This window comes from Pan troglodytes, chromosome 1 (genome assembly GCF_028858775.2).
Source record: "Pan troglodytes isolate AG18354 chromosome 1, NHGRI_mPanTro3-v2.0_pri, whole genome shotgun sequence".
Classification (NCBI taxonomy): Eukaryota; Metazoa; Chordata; class Mammalia; order Primates; family Hominidae; genus Pan; species Pan troglodytes.
In genome coordinates this window covers 64,685,059-64,710,626 of record NC_072398.2, presented here as the reverse complement: position 1 = coordinate 64,710,626, position 25,568 = coordinate 64,685,059, and the positions used below count along the sequence as shown (strand labels likewise).

The window sequence follows — 25,568 nt, the reverse complement described above, 5'->3', positions numbered from 1 at the left end:
CTTCCCTCCGTCTGCTTCCAGCAGGCACGGCCGGGAGGCTGGGCTCAGGGGCTGACCCGAATCTCCCCTAGAGCTGGGCCCACCCGGCTGCCCCCCGAGCAGCCTCGCCGCTCCCACGCCACGGCCCAAGTGACAGGCCCGGGAAGGCCGGACGGGACGCAGTCTTCCCGCCGGGGTCTTCCCTCCGGCTGGCCGGCCGCTGCAGGGCGCGCGCACACACACACGTACACACACACACACACCTGCCCACACACACACACACACACACACTGCCACCTCCTTCCCGCCCCGCAGCCCTAGCAGCCCCCAACCCGCTCCCCAGCGCGCTGCGCCCCGGCGGCCTCCGCAGGCCCCGCCCCGGGGAGGAGAGCCAGGCGCGCGCTGGAGCTAGGCTCGGGGAGGGGCCGGCGGTGGGGGAGTGTCTGCTGCCCCCGCCCCTCGAGTGAGTGACTGAGCGAGGAGCTCCTCTCCCTCGCTCGCTCCTCGCAAGCTCCCGCTCGCTCCCTGCCCACTCCCGGGGGGACGTTCCGTGCCGCGGCCGCCGCGGCCGCTGCTTCTTTCACACTTTAGTTGGGAGCTGCGCGCCGCGCTCAGTTACTGGAGAGCTGGCCGCGCGCCGCCGCCTCCCGCACGCTTGCACGCGGGCCCGGCTTCGGGGTTTTGGGTTCTTACTCCAAGCGGCGGGGAGGAGGGGGAGCCCCGGACACACTGTGGGAAGGAGGAGGAAGAAGAGGAGGAGGGAGGAAGAAAAAAGACGAGGAGGACAGGGGCGGGGGGCGGGAGGCTTGCCACCTTCAGCCCCCCCGCGAACGCCCAAGGTAAGTGTGAGCCATTGCCTGCTCTGGGGCGGGGGGAGCTGGCGGTGCAGCCCGCCCCGGCTCGGCTACCCGGGCATCCCCGGGTGGGCAGGGAGGGAGGCCTGCGGGGTGTCTGCCGCACGGAAGGGATGGGAGCCGCGGTCGTGGCGCTGCCTGCGCGGGGCCCGGGCCGGGGCTGCTGCTGGTGCGGGGCTGGCGGGGTTGCTGCCAGGGACGGAAGCTGGGGTGGGGGAGCCGCGAGGGGCGTCTGCCGGCCTGGGCGGAGGGGCTGGGATGTGGTCGGGGCTGCTGACGACTTTCGTCACATCGAGGCCTGGGTGGCTGGTGTTAGACACCCCTTCCTTCCCACCCGCACCCTGCCGCCCTCAGCCTTCCTGCTCTCCTCTAGCTTTGCATGTAGCCACCGTACTTTGCAAGCCAGAGCTTGAAAGGAAAAACACAATTTAGGATCCTTTGCTAAGTATCCAAGTCCCTTCTCCCGCTCCGACTGATTGATGTGTTTGTGTGGGTGGTTTGACCCCCGGGATTTCTGAAGTTTTGACCTTTTTGGGGTGGCTTGTTTCGTTGCATCTGTTTGCCCACCTCGGTGTATTTATTATTCGTGCCCATGCGAGGCAGTCAGAGGGTGCTTGGTTATTGTACACGAAACAGATTTCACTCTCCTCTGCAGGCAGTTCGCGAAGTGCCGCCGCCGAGGCTGCCTTTGGTCTGCTGGTTAATGTCCTTTCCCTATCATCCACCCTGCTCCCTCCCTCTACGGAGGGTTAGTTTTTGTTTTTGTTTTTGTTTTTTCCTTTCCACTTACTGTTTGTGTGAGAGAAGTCCTGGGCTTATTTCTCTTCTAAAGCTCTGAATGGCTCAGGCATGTCGGTAAAATTTGGGGTGGTCCTCTTTGCTCCAAGAGTTGCATGGCCAAAGATAAAAATATGCACACATAAACACGCATTAATTCTGAGAGACGGCAAGCAGTTTGAGAGAGAAATAATTTGTTTTCAATAGGAAGTCGGTGACCTATGGGATCTCTTCCATTGCCGGTGGGTTAGGAAAATTGTTTTAAAATAGATAGTGCTTGTGTTGTCCGTGGCTGGAAGACAGCCATAGTTCAGTTACTGAAGCAACTCTGAAAGTGATACACCCTGGGCACCCAGAACCTCAGTAAAGACACACGTAGTCTGACTCAGATGTTAGGAAGGGGACTGACACACCATAGATTCCATGGAGTATTTCTTTCTTTCTTTTTTTTTTTTTTTTTTTTTTTTTGTAGGAGACTGTCCAGACCGTTTGGGGAAATGACAAGTTCATTACACAGACAGATGTAATGAACACCTCCCTATTCAAGGGGATGGGTTCAGCTTCTGCCTAATAGGAATAACCTTTTGATTTGATAGAATTGGAATGTACCAGGATAGAAACAAACATAGGTGGAGTGGGCCTGAGCTACTTCAGCACTGTTGTGGGGAGAAGGTGATGTTTCTGAAGGGTCTTTTAAGTTCAAGATGCTGAATTTGGAGTTTTCCCCCCTTTTTCATATTGTCTAGAGCTGGATTGTAGGATCAATAGAACATGTTCCACGTTGGCTGTTTGGAAATGCAATTGTCAGACATGGAAATTAATTTGGATTGGATCACCTATTTTTGTTTTGCTACTTACAAAGTAGGAAGTACCAGTGATAGGACAACGGAGTGTATTTATAGGCGTTAAACCAATGCTGGGACTGGTACTTCACAGATCACAAATGCAGCGTTGAAATAGGATGTCACTCAATGTTTACTGCTGTGCAAACCTGCTTCAGAGAACAGTCCTGGATGCTTCTAAAAAGGGCAACAAAGACCAGTGCGCTCAGCTCTTGGGTGGGTGGGTGCCTGAGGAGGGGCGGGGTGCTTCTGTTGTCTAGCTTTGTCACAACTGGGCATGTTTCCAAAGAAAAATGGCCTTGGGTGGTAGAGAGGTCTCACATCCTCCAGTGTTAAAAGTTCATCCTAGAAGGACCTTAAAGTTCCAGCTTTCCTTCTCAGGGTTGACTTAATTTAACTCCGAGTTTAGAAAACTGATAATTTTGTTTTCTTGGCTAGACATTTATCCCTCCTCCGCCCCATCTCACTTTATCATTCAACATGGGTTTCTGGGAATTAATAGGCCACTGTCTGAAGGGGTTTGAGCTTCTTGAAGAATCACAGGGCATCATTCAAGAGCTTTGGTACTATTTGCTATGACTTATTCAAAAATCCTACTAAGGAGGAAGGTGGTTTGCTCTATTATAATTTCCAAGTGAATCATGCCTCAGCACTGTGTTGCCTTTGTGACCAGGCAAGCTTTGAGTTTTACATTCTGAGTGGCTTGCTCCAGGCTCTAAGCAGCCCCCTTCTATAAGACGTTTTTTTGTTTTTGTTTTTTGTTTGTTTGTTTTTGTCTAAAGGAGACACCAAAGGCTGGGAGAGGGAATGTCATGTCACCTTCCAATAGGGCAGGAGAAGGCAGGTGACATATTTACAGAAGAGTCCTAAGGTGATAAATATGACTGTCTTCATTTGAATTTATCAATACAACTTACAGCCATATAATGAGGCATCTTGTGTAGCTCACATGTTTAAGTACAGAGGTCTTGGGGTTCTGTATCCTTTGAAGTTTCCTTCCAGCTCTACTTTGAGGGTGGCCCTAACTAAAGGGTAATCGTACAGTAATTCCGGAGGGAGATTGTAGGATACTGCCAGTTAACAGAGAAATTGGTGAAACCTCACTGTCTTATGATACTTTGTTTTCCTCCAGCTTCTTAGAACCAAATATAAAGAGAGGAGAGAGCATTGCTTTGTTTGTATTTTCTCTCCTGATGTTTAGCTGGTATCTTAGAGTGTGGTCACTGCTCATTTCAGGTGATTTAAACTGTTTCATTCTGCACCTCCTCATGGGTGGAATGGAATCCAAACGCATCAAAGAGTTAGGAAAGGGTATGTACACATGGGTAAGCTTCAGACTCCAGCAAGTGCTCTGAGCAGCACAGTGTTGATTATCAATCAGGAGTGAGGGTATGGCAGGTCTGATCTTACAGTGCAAGTTTACATGAAAATAATTTGTATGTGAAAGTTGATTTGCCTCCAGTTTTTTAGGAACATATTGACTACGTAAATCTACTTATACATCTAGTCAATCAGAATTCACTCAGAGATATTGGGTCGATCAGTCTTCATGAAAATATAAATCTCCTAAAAATACTATTTTGGAAATGGATATAGTGAAGCCTCCCTCCCAAGGTGAGGGAAGGGTTACATGATATATAATACAGGTTGGAGGACCCTACACAATGTATGTGGTGGGTACTCAGATGACCTTTTTTTTTTCCAGCTTTACTGTGTAAAGATACTTTTATGAATAGGCTTTTAGCAAACAAATACATCTTTGGCCACTTCATGGTCCTTCTTTGAGCCTCAATTTTAAAAGTCCCGTAGCATGCAGTAAATAAAAATTATGCTTAATTGGGTTCTTCATAAAACACAAAAAGCAGATTGCAATAGACCAGTATAAAGTACTGCTTAGAAAACTGAAAAAACAGGGATAGGGCTTGTGTACAAGAAAGATTGCGACAGTGAAACTATATTTTAAAAAATGGTGACAGTTTTGACTTCCAGAGATCATAATTCAAGAGCTTATCTGAAGTGGCATGTAAATTACATACATACATATTTTTTAAAGTAGGCAATTATTTAGCTTGACTGTCTCGGTTCTGAAGTTTAATTTTACAAGTTATAGTTGCAACAAGAAACAACATGACATGCTGTGGTTATGCAATTATGACAAGAGTGGTTGGAGGTAAACTGGGCTAGGATAAACATAGAAATGAGCACACAACAGTGTCTCCAGTCACCAGGTATTAAGAAGTTTCTTTGCTTTTTTGTTAACTATATTACTAGAAAATGTATTTCCCAGGTTGTAGGCTAATCACCTAAACTAATGATTGCTTTCTCTTACATTTGTGAAAGGAGATGCAGCTTCCCCAGTCTAAAATGGAAGCTGAGAAGACTAATTGGCCAAGCTACTGGAAGGCTAGGCCCTTTTGCTCATCTCAGCAACCCCCATAGCAGCTAGCACACTACTTTGCACTTGGAAGTCACTCAATGAGTGATTGAATGGAATGGAATTTACCTAATTAGTTAAGGTCTGCAATGTGTCAAAATTTCCTTGGAGAAATACATTAGATGTGGACTTAAGTTTTAATAAACGTGTATGGTAGTTTATTAAGAGCCCCATATTATGCCTCAGGTAGGATTTTTAAATGTTGAGACACATTTGACAGGAAACATACCAAGCATGATGTCCTCTCAAATTATTGAAATTTCTTTCTTTCTTTTTTTTTTTTTTGAGACGGAGTCTTGCTCCGTCACCCAAGCTGGAGTGCAGTGGTGCAATCTCACTGCAATCTCCACCTCCTGGGTCCAAGCAATTCTCATGCCTCAGCCTCCTGAGTAGCTGGGATTACAGGCAGGTGCCACCATGGCTGGCTAATTTTTGTATTTTTAGTAGAGACAGGGTTTTGCCATGTTGGCCAGGATGGTCTCGATCTCTTGACCTCAAGTGATCTGCCCACCATGGCCTCCCAAAGTGCTGGGATTACAGGCATGAGCCACCGTGCCCGGCCCCCAAATTACAAGAATTTCTAGTTAGGAGCATCTTGATTTGGAATAGATATAATTTCTGTATTTGACAGGCGTTCCTTCCCTTATGATTGTAGCTGTGGTCTTCATCTTATTTGCCTCAGGGATTCGGTGAATAACAGTGCCTAATATTTATAGTGTGCCTTATGGTTTTCAAAGTCCTTTCATGTACCCTGTCTCATTTGACGTTTGGCTGCAGCCTTAGCAGTCAGGATTTTCCATGCTGGGATCTTTCCCAGAATGTGCCTGGATCAAGGAGTGCTGGAGAGGTCCAGGGAAAGCTCAGGAAGCCCTCCACCTCTTGATTTATTAGATTCACTGCTGCTCCCTCTAAGATAACCTGAATAAAGCAGGAGCTAAACAGTGTGTACACATGGACGTTTAGAGTGGAATAATAGACACTGGAGACTCCAAAAGATGGGAGGATGGGAGGGCGGCGAGGGTTGAGAAATTACGTGTTGGGCACAATGTACACTATTTGGGTGATGGGTACACTAAAAGCCCAGACTTCACCACTACACAATATATCCATGTCACAGAACTGCACTCCTATCATCTAAATCTAAATTTTAAAAAAATAATAACTGAAGTAAAGGAAAGTTGAGACCTGTTAGTGCACTGAGCCCACTCAGGCTCCCAGCATCCAGTGGCTTTCCCCCTATACCTGTTCTGTCTCTTGGGCTGGCTTTGGCCTCTTAGTCCACCTTTGACAAGTATCCCTTTCATCTATCACTTCCTTTCTGAAGATTTTTCATGTTTTTCTGGCCCTTAGATTTTTATCCATAGACATTCCTCCTTTTTTTTTTTTTTTTTTTTTCTTGGGACAGGGTTTCATTCTGTCACCCAGGCTAGAGTGCAGTGGCACAATTTTGGCTCACTGCAACCTCTGCCTCCCTGGCTCAAGTCATCCTCCCACATCAGACTCTTGAGTAGCTGGAGCCACAGGTGCACACCATACACCTGGAGAGTTTTTGTGTTTTTTTCTAGAGACGAGGTCTTGCCATGTCGCCCAGGCTGGTCTGGAACTCCTGAGCTCAAGCGATCCCCCTGCCTCAGCCTCCCCAAGACCACCGCAGCATCAGCCACTGTGTCAGGCTCCCTTCTGCTTCCTATCCCACACCTTACTTTTGCCTGCAAGACTTTATTGTCTGAATGTGTCTGAATGAGCTTTTCCAGTACAGTATTTTAACCATATCTCCAGATCCACTGTCTACTGGCTCCTCCCACCTATCTGCCTGATAGTAGACTTCTTGCTTCCAGCCCAGTGACTCCCTTCTTCCCTCAGGGCCCCTGTCCTACTTTGCCCCACACCTCCTCCCTTCTTCCTCCCACCCACTTCTCTCCATCAAGCCTTTAGATCTTCCAGCACATACCTGCCTCTGCCTGTTTCTCAGGCTCCCGCCATCTCAACACATGTGTTTATAGTATTCATGAGTTGACATCCACATACTTTATACCTTGTAGAAAAGTAGAATTAGAGCACCCCCAAGTTTAGGGATCTTTCTGCCTTTGTTTTCATTTTTGATTCTAGTATGTTATATTGTTGACTTTGTAAGGCTCTTAAGCCATTTATTAGTAGGTGAGTACTTTGCTTCTTCACTTCACTTAGCTATTACATTCTCCATTGGATAAGATAAAGGAAATATCTTGATGATTATTGTTATTTTAAAAGATTTGGACAACAAATCTGGAAAAGCATTCCAGAGATTTTCATAATAGCACCATAGGAAGACTTTATTACACACCAAATTCGGCTTGCTAATCACAAAAGTAGAATGGTTTATTTAATTTCATCTTCATTACCTTTTTTTTTCTCCTTTGGTTAAGTAAATGTTGGTTAAATAAGTATTCCTGCAACTTGAACTAATTTTTTCCAATTTGTTGTAATTTTACTGCTCTCCATGAAAATTTTATAAATTCATGGGACACATTTATGCCAAGCAAAGATTCTTTAGCTAACACCTAATGTTGTTGGTTTCCTCTATAAGTTTGTAGCCTATATCAGCCCTATCAGTAGGGTCAGTGGGGAAAAAAGTAAACTGAGCACTACTACTGGAAAACTATATCCCATTGACTCACTACATATGAATTTGGATTGGTCTTTTTAGAAAACTACTTCAAAAGTAGATCCAACATTTGTTGTGCAATATCCTGAGTGCTTTAGGGCTTTTGGAAAAAGGTACTTTAAAGCAGAACAGGGAGATGATGGTTTTTAAGTAATAATTCCTTTTCTTGGATGGATCTGTATTTTATTTGAGTGTCATGGATACTGCAGCAGTTTCAGTTCATTGTTAAACCACATGTTAGAATATATTTTACTTTGCCTGGTGACTTATGGTTTTTCCCACCTGAACTGGGTGAGGAAAGGCGATTGAGAAGTTGATTGTTTTCACTGAAGTGTGGGAACCTTTCTCATACCCATCATCATAGATACAAGTGCTAAGGGATGTACTCTCAACAAACCATGACATGCATGCATATCATAGCCATTCCTAAAAGCTTCTTCCTGAATTCCACAGTTGACAAGGAGGTCTAGTAGAGCCCCTGTATTAGCACTGTGTCCTTTTACATGAGACAATTGAAAGGCCAGGTGTAAAGTAAGGAGATGCTGCGGGCTGCCAGGCTGTGATTTGCAGGAAACTTCTCAAAGACGCAGATAGTCAGGGTGACTTCAGCGGTTCTATCTCAAAGTTCTGCCAAAAGCAGTTTTTCTAAGATAATTTTGTTAACAGTTCTTGCAATTAATAGGTTATAAGGAATAAGCAACATATATCTCATTATATGTTTCAGGTGGATAATATTTTGATGAAGGAAGTGAGAATCCAGGAACATCTCTTGAGTTGCTTAGTAGTTGCTGAAAATTCAGATATTCTGGTTTGTGCCAGGAATCCATGACAGTCTAGATGCGACTCCCAAAACAAATTTTATGCCTCTCTTCCATGGCCTCCCCAACACCCACCCCTGCCTCACCCTGGGATATCCTTCTTCCCCTCTACTGTGTCTCTTGAGATCCAAGATATTTCTCAAATCTCACTTCAGATCCCACCTCCTCCAAGGAGCCCTTTTTCTGCTATAAGAGTGGTTTCTCCCTTACCTTCCATGAACTGCTGTAATACTTATTTTAGGCTTAGTTTATTTTATTATTAGTTTTGATTTTTATTATATATATTTTTGTCCCAGCCAAATGTAAACCCTTCTATTGTGCCCACTGGGCCTTAAAAGTAGATTGGTCTAAATAAATATTGATTGATTGACAGCTTGTCATTGATCCTGAGGCTTACAGTTTCTGTCTATGAAGACCTTGTTCCCGTTTGAAGCCTTCTTTAATATAATGAGGAAGTATAGTCTGGAATGAGAAAAGATAATATAAATTTTTAAATTCCTTTGTTGGCCAGGGTTAAGGCACCTAATCTTTGTTATTCACTCAGATAATTTATTGAACAAACATTGACTTTTGTTAATGATGTTTTGTGTCATTTCTGGTGCCTGGGACTGGAGAGATGCTGGAGATAGATAAAAAGGCCTGGCCCTGCCTTTGTGGAGTTCTCAGACAAGCAGGAGAATTGACATGCGAACACATGATATGTGGTGAATAGACAAAGGTGCTTTGGGAGTTGAGATAAGAAAGCACCAAGCTCTGTTTAGTGGGAAGCAGACTGTGCATCCCAGTTTCCCTGGGGCAGTCCTGGCTTATTCCCACTGTCCAACGTAGTTAATAATAGTGTTCCCTTTACTCTCAAAAGGATCTCAGTTTGAACAATAAATGATGACTCCCCAACATCGAGGAGTCATAAAAGGCATCACAGAGAGGGATATATTTGGACTGACACTTGAAAGCTACCAGGAGTCCTCCAGGACACTGCTTACATTGCCAAAAATACTGGGGACTAACACTGGTTTGCTAACTTTGAATTTTTTTTATTTTACTATACACTCATAGACCAATTCTCTTACTGGCATTTGGGGATAAAGGGGTTTGGGGGCAGATGGAAGATGAAGTAGGCCACTTCAAACAGAAGAAATGTAATGACATGGAGCCATGTGGTTATGGATTGATGTTGCTGGACTTTCCACATACGATAGAGAGCAATGGGAGATGAGGCTGATGAACTATGCAAATCCTTTTAGGTCATGCTAAGAGTTTGGACTTTTTGCCCACAATATAAGCAGTGAGGGTCACTGAAAGATTATAAAGAGAGAAAAGACCTATTTTGTATGATGTTTGGTTCTCTATTGAGTATGGGTAAGAGACTGGAGGGGACAGAGATGAGTCAGAACAAGTGAACTGTAGTACTAACTAGGAGGGAGATACTGAGAACTGAAAATGGAGAAAGGGGACAGACAGAAGAAGGATTTAGGAAGCAGAACTGATAGGACTCAGTGAAAAATTGGGCAGGAGAGTGATAAAGGGGATAGAGTAAAGGATAATTGTAAAATTTCTGGTTGGATTATACTCTGAGCTGTGGAAGCTAATAGCCATTAGAGGGAAAGATAATTAACTCAGTTTGTAAGAGGTTGAGTTTCTGGTGTGTATGCTGTCTTAGATGGAGATATCTAACACGTAACTGAAATTCTGGTCTATAATTCAGAAGAGAGGGTTGGGATAGAATTATGAGTTTGCTCTCAGCTCAGTCATCATTTTCTCAGGGAATCATTCACTACATTTCCATGATGAGGTCAAATCCCTCTATTCTGCCCTCTTAACCACACCACGTACCTCCTCTCCTTGTCTGTATGCACTTTCCAATATTGTAATTGCTCATTCATTTTTGAGTTTATTTGATTAATGCTAATAACATCCCCCCACCCCCCGCAACTGTAGGGTTCATGAAGGCAAGACTGTGTTTGTTTTTGATCCTTTTGTATCCAAAGAACACCTGCCACACACTAGGGGCCCAGCACATATTTGTTGAATGGATGAATAAATCAGTGATTGAAAGAGTTTTTATAAATGTGATAGTTGAAGCTGTTGTGGTTCAGCATCAGTTTGCACAGGGAAAGTATGTAGAAGAAAACTAAACAGTGAGTTCTAGGGAACCCCAGTGTTTCAGAGGTGTGATAGAAAAGGATGGTGAAGGAGACTCAAACCAGGCAAGTGTGGTGTCTGTCAAAGAAAAGGGAGGATCAGGCAGTGGCATGTGGTCAGAATTGTTGTATGAAGAAGTAAAACAAATCTAAAGACATTTTCATAATGTCTGTTATTAAATAGATATGGGAACATTTATTTGATGGGAAGATATCAACATGTTTTCTCACCGTTAAAAAACTGTATGGCTGGCCGGGCACGGTGGCTCACGGCTGTAATCCCAGCACTTTAGGAGGCCAAGGCGGGCAGATCACAAGGTCAGGAGATCGAGACCATCCTGGCTAACACGGTGAAACCCCGTCTCTACTAAAAACACAAAAAATTAGCCAGGTGTGGTGGCGGGCGCCTGTAGTCCCAGCTACTTGGGAGGCTGAGGCAGGAGAATGTCGTGAACCCAGGAGGCAGAGCTTGCAGTGAGCCGAGATCGCGCTACTGCACTCCAGCCTGGGCGACAGAGTGAGATTTGGTCTGAAAAAAAAAAAAAAAAAAAAAAAAAACAACTGTATGGCTACTTAGCATTGTAATATTATGTATTAGCTTATGCTGCATGCAAAGTTTAATGTTTTATCACTTTGTTAGTTTTGTATGTTTGGAATCTGAGTTTAGCCTTGTATAACTTATGCCAGCACCCAATGTAGTAAAAATTTGGAGCCATGGTTTGGGATGATGTTGAAAGTGCACAGTGTTTAATCATTGTGAATTTATAAGTGTGTGCATTAATTTGTAAGGGGATTAAAAATACATGGGTATTTACATCCTACCAGATGAATAGCCATCAATTATAAGAACACTTTAAGTTACAGCAAATGATTGCTATTTGATTCCAGAAGTGGAGGCTGAGAAGCAGTGTCATTAAAGGTTTGTAGTATAAATAGAGAAGCTTATTGCAGAGTATGTTTGTTACTCATTCTCGGACTCCACTGAGAGAGTCAAGGAGAGGTAGGTGAGGCATCATAATGTAGCGGGGAGAATGTGGACTATGGATTCAGCGGATTCTATCCTAGTTTCGCCACCTCCTAACTCCAGATTAGTGATCTTGAATGACAACGGCAATAATTGACAATAGTAATAATGAAAGCTAACATGTACTGAGTGATGACTCTGTGCCTAGGTACTGTGCTGAGTACACTACATGCACTGTTTCTTTAATGCTTGCAGCAACTCTATGAGGAACCCACTACTGTTACCTCTTCTTTACAGACAGAGAATGACTAAGCCTCAGTGTGTTTAGGATCTTGATTAGGTCTTGTAGCTAATAGTGGTGGTGCTAAGACTGGAATCCAGGCGCTCCTACTTTAAAGTCAGGCTTTTAATTGTCAACTCCCAGCCAGTTCTGTTTTCTCTGCCCCCTTCCTCGTACACTCCTTTCTTCTCATTTACTGGTTTTTTATGAAGCAAATCAGACATTGTATTATCTGCTCTGTACATAATAGATTGTCATTTAACCACACAGGTATATTCTAAGAAATGTGTCTTTAGATGATTTCATCGTTGTGCATACATCATAGAGTGTACTTACACAAACCTAGATGGTATAGCCTGCTGCACACCTAGGCTATAGGATATAGCCTATTGCTCCTAGGCTATAGACCTGTACAATACATCTCTGTACTGAATACTATGGGCAGTTGTAACAAAATGGTATTTGTGTATCCAAACATCTAAATATAGAAAAGGTAAAATATGGTATAAAATATAAAAAATGATATACCTGTGTAGGACAGCTCCATTATATAATCTTATGAAACCACAGTTTCATATCCATTGACCATTGCTGACCAAAACATGGTTATGTGGCACATGGCTGTATGTATTTCTAAAAGATACAGAGTCGTTTTCCTTTTAAAATAATCATAATATTATTATCATGTCTAATTTCTAACAGTAATTTCCTAATATCAAATATTTAGTCAGAAAGCAAATTTCCTTGATTGTCATCATTTTTAAAAATTATTACTTTTTTGCGTTTTTGGGATCCAAACAATTTCCACACCTGAGAGATGCATTTGTCTTATTTACAGGCTTCCTTTCCCTATTTTTATCTCTTTTCCTTCTCTGGAAGTTTATTTGTTGAGGAAACAGGGATTTGTCTATAGGATTCCCTGTATCCTGACTGCATCTTCTTTGTTGCTGTTTTTTATTATATTTCTCTGTTTCCTCATGTATTTCCTATAAACTAGTAGTTTGAGCTAGACTGGAAGCTTATTAGAAATTTTTGGCAAGAGCACATCACAGGAAGTGTTACGTACTTCTATTTTTTTTTTTTTTTTTTTTTTTTTTGAGACAAGGTCTGACTCTATTGGCCAGGCTGGAGTGTAATGCTGTGATCTCGGCTCACTGCAGCCTCTGCCTCCTGGGCTCAAGCCATCCTCCCACCTCAGCCTGTCGAGTAGCTGGGACTATAGGTGTATGCCACCACACCCAGCTAATATTTTGTAGAGAGGGGTTTTTGCCATGTTGCCCAGGCTGGTCTCGAATTCATGAGATCAAGCAATCTGCCCACCGTTGGCTCCCAAAGTGCTAGGATTACAGGCATGAGCCACCACTCCTGGCCATGTTAGGTACTTCCTATTACATCACATCAGGAGGCACACATGCCTTCTCGTTTCTTCTTTTGTGAAGTTAAGTCTAACAGTGGATTTAGGTGTTGTTAGTCTGATCACAGGCCCTGTAAAAAACATTGATGCTATTGTGATTATTATTTAGTAAGGGTTATAAAATGGTGATATTCTGTCATCCCTTCTGCATTTCCTAGCTGGAATTTTTCTCTCAAGAAACCTTGACAACATCAACTATTTGTTACCCTGAGATATAGTTTATGTAGGAAAATTGATGCTTGGTTTTCTTTCTTCTATTTAAACCAATATCAGAAATAATGAGCTGATTTTCTAGTAGCCTCTAGAGGAAACCAACAAGATTTTTTTTTTTTTAGTATCATTATGAACTTGTGGATTTTAACACAATTTATGTGTTTTAATCCCTTGCAGTTTATTTTGAAGCTCAAATTATTTTTGTGTCCAGTGTGAGACTCTTTAAATTGGCTTCTGAATCTTTTTGATGAGACGACAGTAGTTTTTGATAACATTTTTACTTTCTGGTTTAATAAGATATTTCAGATTTGTTTTGTACTTTTTCTACCCCAGATCTTTTTAGTGGTAAACAGTATTTCGAGACCACAGTACAGTTGTTAGGGGTTCTCATTGCCTTTGAGCTGGTCATTGTTTTTAGGCCTTTTCAGTGGACAGAGTTCAGAAAAATATGTATGTGTACATATGTGTCCACTCAGATATATATGTGTGTGTGTGTGTTTGTATGTATGTGTATGTATGATATATATGTATATATGCATGTTTACATATTGTTTCCTTATTTCTTCCCTCTTAGCAAAAAGGTTGCCTACTGTAGTTCTGCACCTTGCATTTTGTACTTAACAGTATATTTCCGAGATCACTCTGTACCATGGGTAGAAATTTCTCATTGCACTTTACAACTGCAGAAATTCTACCGTACAGATATACCATAATTATTCATTTGGATATATGGTTGTTTCTAATCTTTTGCTCTTACATTTTAGTGGGGAATTTGTTGTTGTTGTTGTTGTTGTTGTTGTTGATGGGGGTTTATTTGTAAGTCAAACAAAGCCAGAATTGAAACTTCATTTAATTAACTAGATGGACAGTGGAATGAACAGTGATGCAATAAACAGCTTTGTGAATATTTACATTCATATTCTTGCTGATTTATCTTTAAAATAGATTCCTAGAAGTGGGATCACTGGGTCAAAGGATAAATACATTTGCAGTTTTGCTAGACATTACCAAATTCCCTTCTGTGGGTGTTATGTGCTACATTATTTTGCATTCCCACTAACAAAATATGAGACTGCCTCTTACCCTAGAGCCTCACCAATAGAAAAACATTGTACAGCCTTTAGGTCTTAGCCATCTAACTGGTGAGAAATGATAGTCTAGTGTAATTTTAATTTTTATCTCTCTGATTCTGAGCTAGTTTCAGCTCTTTTTCATGTGTCTAGGGGTTTGCATTTCTTTTTCTATGAACAGTTTCTTCATATTTTTTTGCCCATTTTTATAGAATTGTAGGTCTTTTTCCATTTTATTTTATTTTACTTATTTTTATTTTTTGAGATGGAGTTTCACTGTCGTTGCCCAGGCTGGAGTGCAGTGGCACCATCTCGGCTCACTGCAACCTCCACCTCCTGGGTTCAAGTGATTTTCCTGTCTCAGCCTCCCCAGTAGCTGGGATTACAGGCATGCACCACCATGCCCTGCTAATTTTTGTATTTTTCGTAGAGACGGGGTTTCGCCACGCGGCCAGCCTGGTCTGGAACTCCTGACTTGGCAGATCAGGTGATCCGCTTGCCTCAGTCTCCCAAAGTACTGGGATTACAGGTGTGAGCCACGGCGCCCAGCCCCCTTTATTTTATATTAGGGATAACATCCCTAATATTTGGCAAATATTTTTCCCAGTTTATTATTTGTCATTTTTCTTTGATTATGATGTTAAGCAAATTATTTTCTTTGGTGCAGTCAGTATTATCAGTGTTTCTTGATTGTCTCTTAGTTTTAAGTCATTGTTGGAAAAAATTTCCTTATATCCAGGTTATAGAGCAAGACATATGTAAATACAATACATGTGTAAATATTTAGTAGATACATTTACAGCAAAAAAAAAAACCCAGGTGAAATTAATTTTAATAATATTTTTATTTAACCTAAAGTATCAAAAATATTATCATTTCAATAAGTAATCAGTATTTAAAAATATTAGTGAGATATTTTTCATTCTTTTTTCATGCTAAGTTTTTAAGAACTAATGTGTGTTTTATATATTTAACATATTTCAATTTGGTCACTAAATTTTCATCATAAATGCTTGATCTGTATTTAGGTTTCATAAAATTTACAGTTGAAAAAAGTAAATTCACATAACCAGGTTGTTCTAGTTGTACTTAAAAAGTTTTCCAATAACTAATTGAATATCCATTTTAAAATTTCAGTTAATTAAAATTAAATAAAACTGAAAATTTAGTTCCTCGGTCACACTATCTATGTTTCAAGGTCTCAGTAGCCACATATGGTTAATGGCTACCATTTTGGACAGTGCAGTTGTAGAGACAGTAATCTGTATTTTCTTTTAGTACTTGTGTGATTTTATCATGAACATTTACATGTATGAATTTATTTTGTTGTATGGTATGGAGAATGGATCTAATTTTTGCAACATGGCTATCTGGCATCACAAACTGCTTATTAAAAAGTCCATCTTTGGCTAGGCAGAAGGATCACTTGAGGCCAGGAATTTGAGACCAGCCAGGGCAATATAATGAGACCTCATCTCTTCAGAAAAATTTTATAAACTTAGCTGGGCATAGTGTTGCATGCCTGAAGTCCCAGCTACTCGGGAGGCTGAGGTGGGAGGATGGCTTGAACCCAGGAATTCAAGGTTACAGTGATTGTGCCACTGCACTCCAGCCTGGGTGACAGAGCAAGACCCTGTCTCAAAAAAAAAAAAAAAAAAAAAGTCCATCTTTTTCCCACTGATTTGAGATGTGCCCCCCTTATATAATTCATTTCTATACATAGTTGGCTGTATTTCTGCATTTTCTGTTTTCCTCTATTGGTCTGTCCCTTTATGTTCCAATATCCTACTGTTTTAATCACAGAGGTTGTACAGTATGTCTTCATATTAAAACCATGGCAAGACGCCATTTCGCGTCTACCAGATTGACAAGTACCTGTCAATATTAAGTGTTTGGAAAAGGCATAGGGCAAAGGAAAGAAACATGCATACCATGCTGGTGAGAGTATAAGTTGTTAGAATAATTTTGAACAGACTATACCTTGTAAAGTGTTCCCCTGCTTCCCTTATCTTTCAGGGTAGCAGAATAAAGGAGTAGGGCAGGTAGCAAGGCTGGAATGGGAGCAGTTTTGTCTAATAACTTCAGTTTGCCCTACCAATATTACTGTTTTCTTTACCAGTTGGACTGTGAAAAAGGTTGGGAAACACTGCCTTAAAAGAACTCTTAACATGTACAAGAATGCACAAAGTAACACTGTTGATAATACTGAAACCCTGCAAACAGTGTATATGTCTATCAACAGTGTAGTGAATAAAGAAATTGTGGTACATTCATATGAAACAATAGTAAGAGTAACCTACAACTGTGCATGCCAACAGGGATGAATTCAAAAGCATAAAGATGAGTGGAAAAGCAAAATAGAAGACTAATACAATATGATTCTATTTATGTAAAGTTCAAAAACGGCTAAACTAATATATTGTTTAAAGATAGACTCATAAATGGGAAGACTGCTAAGAAAAGCAGGGGAAGATTAACAAAATGCAGAAGGATAATTAATTACTTCTGGGGTGAAGGGTATGTTGTGCTTGGGCAGGGTTATACATGAGACTTCAGAGGTGCTTGTGATGTTCTGTAGGTATGTACATAATTGTTCATTTGCTTTTATACATTAAATTATACATGTATTATGTGATTATTTCATAACAAAAGAGAAACAAAACAACAAAAACAAAAATCTAGACACAGGAATAGGCTAACCAAAACTCAAATAATTAAATTTATGCTTGAGAAAAACTTCTTTCTCAAGTGGAACACTTGGCTTTTAATTTTTTATTTAGTGGCAATAACTTTTTGATTGATTGTGTTAAAGATTGCAGATAGAAATTTCCTTTTAGTGTCTGGGTCAAGCAGTAAGAAATCTGTTATTGTGTATTATACACACATGAATGACAATTACATCACCAGGTAACAATTAAAGGTAGAGTCATGGGTACTTTAACACTAAGCAGTTTTTTGGTACCATTTATGCAAAATATCATCATAGTCAATTTTAACTTTATTCAGCAGGAGATTTTTGAAGGAACATAATAAATAGGAAATGTTTATTAAGGATATGTTATATGCCAGATATAGCACCTACATTAACTCATTTAATCAGATAATAGCCCATGAAGAATTAGATATGGTCTACATTTTACAGATGAATAAACTGATACTCAGAGAGGTTAAGTAGCTTGTCCAAAGTCACACAGGAAGTACATGATGGGATTTTAATGCAGGTTTATCTGTCCCCAAAGCCTGTGTTTTCAGCTTTCTGTTCCAGAGTATCTTGTTAAGAACTTCAGGTGCTAATCTGTACCTTTTCTCAGTGGAGTCCTTAGTCCATTTTGTGCTGCTATAACAGAACAACTGAGACTGGGTAATTTATAAAGAACAAAAATGTATTTCTCAAGGTTCTGGGGTCTGGGAAGTCCAAGGTCAAGGTGCTGGCAGGTTTGGTGTCTCATGAGGGCCCAGTCTTGGCTTCCAAGATGGCTCCTTGAATGTTGCATCCTCCAGAGGGGAGGAATGGGAAAGCAGAAGAGCCGAGAGAAAGTGAGAAAGAGGGCTGGAGTTGCCCTTCTTTTCTGGCACCAATTCTACCCATGAGAGTAGAGCCTTAATGGTGTAATCACGTCTTTAAACTCTTGCCTCTTAATACAGTTACAATAGCAATTCTATTTCAACATAAGTTTTAGAAGGAACAAACATTCAAACCATAGCAAGGCCCATCCCAGAAGGTATTTCTGAAGTCCAGAGAAGGAAATCCTTGAATAGATTGTGGCAGTTCTTCACAATAGCTAAGTGAATGTTAACATCAATTTTAAGCTTGCTTTTCTTTAGTGCCATTAAACAGTCACTCTCTACCCCCTCGTGAAGTGTCCTTTGATAGATTTGCTGGCCCTAAAGAATTTGATTGACTGGGCAGAGAGAGACCTGCTTGGATTTCTATTTGTTTGTTTTCTGATCTGAAGCCTTCCACAGTTTTCCATCCTCAAGATTACCCTGGACATTAAAACCTTTCTTGGCTAAGCCTGTGCAAAACCCTTGCATCCCATTTCTCCTTGCATTAAAATTTTATGTGTCTGTTTCTCCAGCCTGTCAAAATTTTAAAACCTTTTTCTTAATTCTTCAGAGATTACCTTATGTTATGCAAATTGTGATATCAGCAAATGAAACGTTCCCTGGTCTTTTATCTGAATCATTATTTGGCATGTTTTTATTAGACCCAGTGCTAATAATTCTTTTTTTTTTTCTTTTTGAGACAGGGTCTTGCTCTGTTGCCCATGCTGGAGTGCAGTGGCACGATCACAGCTTATTGCAGCCTCAATCTCCCTGGCTCTATCAATCCTCCCACTGTAGCCTCCTAAGTAGCTTGGACTTCAGGAGTGTGCCACCATGCCTGGCAAATTTTTGTATTTTTTGGAGAGACAGGGTTTCACTATGTTGCCCAGGCTGGTCTTGAACTCCCAGTCCCAAGCCATCTACCTGCCTTGGCGTCCGAAGTGCTGGGGTTACAGGTGTGAGCCACCACACCTGGCCCTAAAAATTCCTATTATGCTTTAAAGTTACATCATGTTTATCTTTGCAGTTCCCCCATTCTTGCTACCCCTACTTTCCACTGATATTTTCGCAGAGAATGCAGCTGATGAAGGGGACAGGGTGGGAGGGAGCATTCAAATGAGCATTTGGTTGCTAGGGAACCTAGTTTACTCAGTAATTGTGACTTCCCAAAGTTGTTTAGAAATTACAGCAGAGCTGTTTGGAATCTCTGTCTATTCCTCTTTAGATTGGTGCTCCTCTAGCTTTGGAGATGACTGAAGCTCCTAAAGTTATTCAGTCTCTTTCCCTGGGAGCTGTTAGACTTGCTTTTTCCAGGGACTGAAGTGACAAAAAATTTATTCTAATCAAAATGAGGTCAGTGTTAAGAGTGAAGTTGGTGAATCCCTATCTTATCTTCTGATCTGTAGGGATATGTGTGCCTCTCCAAGCCCCAGCAGGAGAGTTTTTATAGTGATACTAAAACCCTCTTTATATCTTCCTTCTATTTTCATTATATTTGAGTGTCTACCAAGTTTCCTTTCGGTTGAAATGTCAAGAAAAATACTTTCTCTTAGTATTATCTCAAATGAGAATTTTATGATCTTCTGTGTGAAGATAAAATCTCTTACATGTGTTTTGATTTTTCACTTTTTTGGGGATAATTACATCTCAAATTAACCAAGTTAAAAATGAACTCAATAGAATAAAATAAACTCCTGTGATTAGCAAGGGAGTAAAATGAGTATATCTAGAAATGAAATGCACGTAAAATTCATCTTGGTTTTCTACTCCTATGTTAAATTATATAACAACAATGCTGGGGCTCTTCTTTGGATCTTAAATATTGTCAATCACAAAGGTGGGATTAGACTGAGGGTGAGGGAGTAATACTCTTTTAAGAGAAGGAAAAAAAATTGATATTAATGATAAGTGTTGTTTTTTGGAAAATGAAATTTGTATTAGAGTTTGTGGTAGGCTATTTATTAAGTGGCATAGAGGATCATAACTGCGAGGGGGAGGAATTAAGCTGGGTTAACACTGCTGGTCTTCTCTATGCAGCCTGAAGACAACCTTGTAATTTACAGAAGTGCATTCAGAACATCTTTTCCTGATTGCTCCTTTAAAGGGCTATTCAGGAAGGACTGGAGCCTTACTATGTCTGTTACATTGTGCTTTAATGGGCCAGCTGCATGTGTATCTAAGGGTAAGGGAAATTTATGGAGGCCATGGTCCAAATTTGAATGGGTTTGTCACAGTAAGTGTGTTTTTTCCTCCTTTCCACACTACCTCCTACTCTGATTTTTCTTTTTATTTTTTGAGACAGGGTCTTGCCCTGTCACCCAGGCTGGAGTATAGTGGCATGATCACAGCTCACAGCAGCCTCAACTTCTGGGCTCAAGTGATCCTCTTGCCTCGGCCTACCAAAATGATGGGATTACAGGTGTGAGCCACCATGCTAGGCCCTGATTTTTTTTCTCTTTGTTTTTCTAGAGACCAAGTCTTGCTCTGTCATCCAAACTGGAATACAGTGGCTCAATCATAGTAGCTTACTGCAGCCTCAGGCTCCTGGGCTCAAGTGATCTTCCCACCTTGCTTTAGCCTCTCCAGTAGCTGGGACTATGGGTGCAAATCACTAGGCTTGGCTAATTAAAAAAAAAATTTAGAGACAGAGTCTCGCTATGTTGCCCAGGCTGGTCTTGAACTCCTGGCCTCAAGCAATCTTCTCACTTTAGCATTCCAAGTTGCTGGGACTACAGGCATGAGCCACCACACCCCATACCTCCCCCAACCCCAATTTTTCTGTGGAATTGAGTCTTTAATGTGGAACTAACTGTGGCTAAAACATTTTACATGTCTAAAATGGGAAAAAATGAAATAGGTACCTAAATGGTACTTACCATAATTGAATGAATATGCAGCTACATTTGTCTGGTAACATGTAATGTGAAAAACTCAGAAAATCTCTCAGGTAAGATTTTCTTTTTAAGCTAAATGAGACTTTCCCCACGGGTCACATCCTGAGTTCTGCCGCATCCGCTTAGTGCAGCGTGTGCATCTGTTAAACAAATGAGTGCTCATGAGTCCAGAAATCCACAAACACCATTTCCCCCCAAAGCAAAGAAAATGCATCACCTTGGATTATTTTGGTAGCTATAATAAATCTCTTACCTGCTTGCCTTTGAAGCATCATGACTTTTGTGGGGGAGTGGTGGGGGAAGAGGAAATAGAAGCATTTGAGGAAATAGACTAGGTCTCTAGCAAATTATTCATGGCTGTTTGGATGCCAGATGAACAATATATTGGAATACTATTTATCCTTTTACAAAATGAAGTGTAAAGAGCCCTAAAATAAAAAGTTATATATCTTGGTTGCGCTGATAGTCATGATAAATAGGAAACAGTTTGAAAAGGTCCCATGGTCTGGTTTCTGCACAGCATGGCCATATAAACTTCATTGCAAATGGGCTAATGGATGCCAGGTGAGAAAGGAAGCCCTAACCTTCCACATCAGGGTTTTAGAAACCATCAGGTGGGCCACAGACAGTCTGAGTTCTCATTTTCACTTTTTATTAACCTGGCCTCTATTTTTGTTACCTAAGATGATCGACATAAGTCAGAGCAGCTGGAGAATTAATAACTCAATAATACTGAGATTAGGCAGCTAAGAATGAGAAAAGTGTCCTAAATAGAAATTGCAGCAATTCAGTATTTCCTCGCTGAGTAGGTAGATGACTCAATACACTTGGTAAAACATTAAAATTGCTCTTTTAAGACTGGAATGTTGTGTTAATATTGTTACATCACAGTGGGGAATGGTTTATTTTTGTTGAGGGTGGTTTATTTGCAAATCAAACATAAAGCCTGAATGGAAACATTACTTTTCATTAAATAGACGGCCAGCCGAATGAACAGAGAAGGTGAGTGAATTTATTCTGCTGCAGCAGCCCAGGGCTTGGAGGGTTTGTGCTTGTAGGAAAATTCTGCCCCCAAAGAGACTTTCATATCCCATCCCATCAGTGAGAAATCACTGTTCTACTGGGCTTTTCATTGCCTTGCTTTTTTTCCCCATTATTTTGAATCCAGATCAACAAAGGTTATTATTTGGGTCATTTGTTAGGGCCTGGAGCTTTGTTTGCTAAATTGAGCTATAAGTTAAACTGTTTACCATCAAGGAGGGATTTTTATCTGTGTTGAGTCTTTGTGAGGAGAGAGGAATCTCTGATAAGCTGCTAACTAGATAGAAAGTGAAGGCAATTCCCCTGAAGGCTTTACCACCCCTTGGGGATAGTCCGACCTTTGAAGAGGCAGTTGTGAGGCCGATCAGGTTTCACCGCCTTTTCTCCGGCATCCCAATCTGATGAAGTCTCATGCATAATAAAAATGGCACATTAGGGTCCTTTTATTTAATTCTCACAATGCTTCCCCCAGAACATTTTAGAACAAAGTCTGTACCTTAATCACATGGCCGTTCTCACAGTGACCTAATGGGTTTGGATGTCAGCATTGGTCCTAGAAGAAACTACTGAGTTATTTCAGCTGAGAAGGTGAAATACGGGTAGTTTCCAACACTTCCATTTCCTATTCAGCACTTTTTTGTTCATTCTTCCTCAGTTTTCAAAGAAAGCTTCCTTTGGCATGTTTTCTAGTGCTGGGATGACCTGGGCCAGCAGTTGCCTAGACTAGGGTGGGATCTTACTCTAGTTTCTTCTGGTCTAGATGAGTCACAGCTGAGAGGCCCAGAAAATCTGCTGTTTGTATTTGTCAGTGAGCAGGTCCTTCTTATGTTGGCATTGACTTTAATATTTGCTTTTTGTAGAAAGAAATAACCTTACAATATTGGGGAGGAAGTGAAATGAGGTACTAATGGAATGTTTGTGGGGTGAGGAATGTGGGCTGCAGGTAGGGGGATGGGAAGATTGCAGAAAATGACCCACAGGTGGATTTTTAGTACAGGTCCTCTTTCTAGTCCTACTGGAATGAAGGGATTCATAATGGATCTTGGAAAATTAAAACAGAAAGAATAAGAAAGCAGGTGATCTTGACCAAAATAATATAACCATCTTGGTTATGATAACTAGCTCCTTATAGAACATCAACGAACTTACAGAGTGAGGTCTTTGGTCTACATGTCCTGCCTCATTTGTAGCTCATCTGCTACCCAGCACACCACCTGATTCAGGGTGGGCCTGGACAAATACGCACCAAATAGAATTAAATGTTATCATGACTCCAGGGGCTCTGGGTATTGACTGTTTAATTCCCTTCTCTGTGAATTACTGAGTAGTATTTTACTGTTCTAGACTATGCCTTCAGTTGGCTTTGCTCTTATTTATGCCCTTCTCTAGCAGCACCGCAGAGTAGCTCCCAACAGAAGAGAATCAAAACATTTATGTAAATTCGTATAATGGCAGGCAAAGACAGCAGAATAGGGATTCATGTATGAAAAATTGGCAGACTTATGAGAAATAAAAGTGATATATTAGACATGCTCTGTGGAGAAGAAAGTCCAGTAGGAAATGTAGTTTTTTATTATGAATTGAAATAAAGTGTCTGATCTTAAATTTTAAAATATAGCTAGTAAATATACTGTAAGGTTCTTCTTATTTAAGAACTTATTGTTCTGGTCAAAGAAAAAAAGAACTATATTAGATAAAAGATCTGTGAATAGCTTGTGCATCTAGGAATAATAGCTTTGGAAACAACGTCCTGATAATTATATCTGTGTCTGGGTAGGTGAAGATGTTTCAAGAAGTTTGAATTTATCTTGACAGGATTATGCTGAGATAAAGGATGATTTTTCAGGCGGATATCTTGGATTTTATACTTTTGTCCTAACTTTTGAAGACGTTGAATGATTTTCACCAAATTCGCAATAGCACAATGAACATTTTAGATTCAGTCTCGATTTAGTGTGCAAAACGAGAGTCAATTTGTTTCCAGGTGGACATATTTCTGTAAATTGAAACAAATTACAATGAATTTTTATGTGGATGAAGGTTGCTAATGGCATATGATGGTATTAAATAAGAGGTTATAGTCAGTTTTCAGATTTTCTTCTAATACATATATTCTTTGGATTAATTTTATTCAACATAGTGAAAGATTAATTTGCCATATATATATTATATATATATATATATATATATATATTTTTTTTTTTTTTTTTGAGATGGAGTTTTGCTCCTGTTGCCCAGGCTGGAGTGCAATGGTGTGATCTTGGCTCGCTGCAACCTCTGCCTCCCAGGTTCAAGTGATTCTCCTGCCTCAGCCTCCCTCCTTACAGGCGCCTGCCACCATGCCAGGCTAATTTTTGTATTTTTAGTAGAGTCGGGGTTTTGCCACGTTGTCCAGGCTGGTCTCGCTCTCCTGACGTCAGGTGATACACCCGCCTTGGCCTGCCAAACTGTTGGGATTACAGGGGTGAGCCACCGTGCCTGGCCTCGAAAATATTTTCTCCCCCTAAATCTCTGCATCAACTAGAGTTGCTTCTCTCAGGAAATTCTAAAATCCTGCAGAGATAATGTAAATGAAATAGTTCCGATTTGGAGAAAATGCCTTACTGCTAATTTTTTTGTTTAAACAGGAACATATGTGGTTTACGGGAAAGTTTGTGATCAGACGTAAGAATCTGTGAGGTCCCATCTAGTTTTCAGGTTTTGGCTTTTCAGCAGGCTTGAAAAACCTACTGGCTTCTCTAGGTTCTAGAGGGCTCTTCTGCAAGCCCATTGGGGGACATTATTCCCTTATTAATGATTGCAAAATAATTAAGAATATTTATTTGTTCTTTGTAATAGAATGTTGCTTGCTGGGCGGTTTTCCATACTATCAAGTCAGAGCATGGAGAGTTCAATGTTATCTTTTCCTTAAGCCAACGTAATGAAAAATTACTGGTTATGGGTATTTCCTTTTTTTTTTTTTTTTTGAGACGGAGTCTCACTCTGTCACCCAGGCTGGAGTGCAGTGGTGCAATCTCGGCTCACTGCAAGCTCCGCCTCCTGGGTTCACGCCATTCTCCTGCCTCAGCCTCCCGAGTAGCTGGGACTACAGGCGCCCGCCATCACGCCCGGCTAATTTTTTTGTATTTTTAATAGAGACAGGGTTTCACTGTGTTAGCCAGGATGGTCTGGATCTCCTGACCTCGTGATCCACCCGCCTTGGCCTCCCAAAGTGCTGGGATTGCAGGCGTGAGCCACTGCGCCCGGCCGGTTATGGGTATTTCTTAAGAAGCCATATATAAGAGCTTCTATATGTTCTGTCATAAACTTGAATTTGTCTTCAGTCCACCAAGTTTGTCTCAGAGGGATCTGGACCCAGATGTGAGATACAAAACTTATTTGATGCTCTCCTGGTGCTAATATGGTTGGACTACCTAAAATTATGCAGAGATGATTGTATATTTAGACATTATTTGATATGGCTGTTTATTGCCTAATAAAATCTTGAAGAGAAACTGGGATGAAAAGGCTTTACAATCTACCTCTGTCTCCCTTTATTGCAGAAGTCCGGACAGCTTTTCAATGTGATGGATTCTGTGGCAAGGATTACATCATTGGGGGGTTTTATATTTCTATAATTTTAGATTAGTTATTTTAGTTCCCTTACCCCCATTTTTA

At 40.9% G+C, this 25,568-nt stretch overlaps 1 protein-coding gene across 2 annotated transcripts in view; it reads left to right on the top strand.

The window, feature by feature from the left end:
* Window positions 1–464: 464 nt before the first annotated feature.
* The window catches only part of C1H1orf21 (chromosome 1 C1orf21 homolog), a 241,417-nt gene continuing 216,313 nt past the window's right edge, over window positions 465–25,568 (top strand). The window contains exon 1 of one of the 2 annotated variants that reach the window (NM_001242610.4): window positions 465–818. The gene's annotated coding sequence lies outside the window, so the exon portion shown is untranslated. Of the gene's footprint in view, window positions 819–21,805; window positions 21,873–25,568 lie in introns of those variants that run through there. The other variant, XM_063788786.1, reaches the window with a different exon arrangement.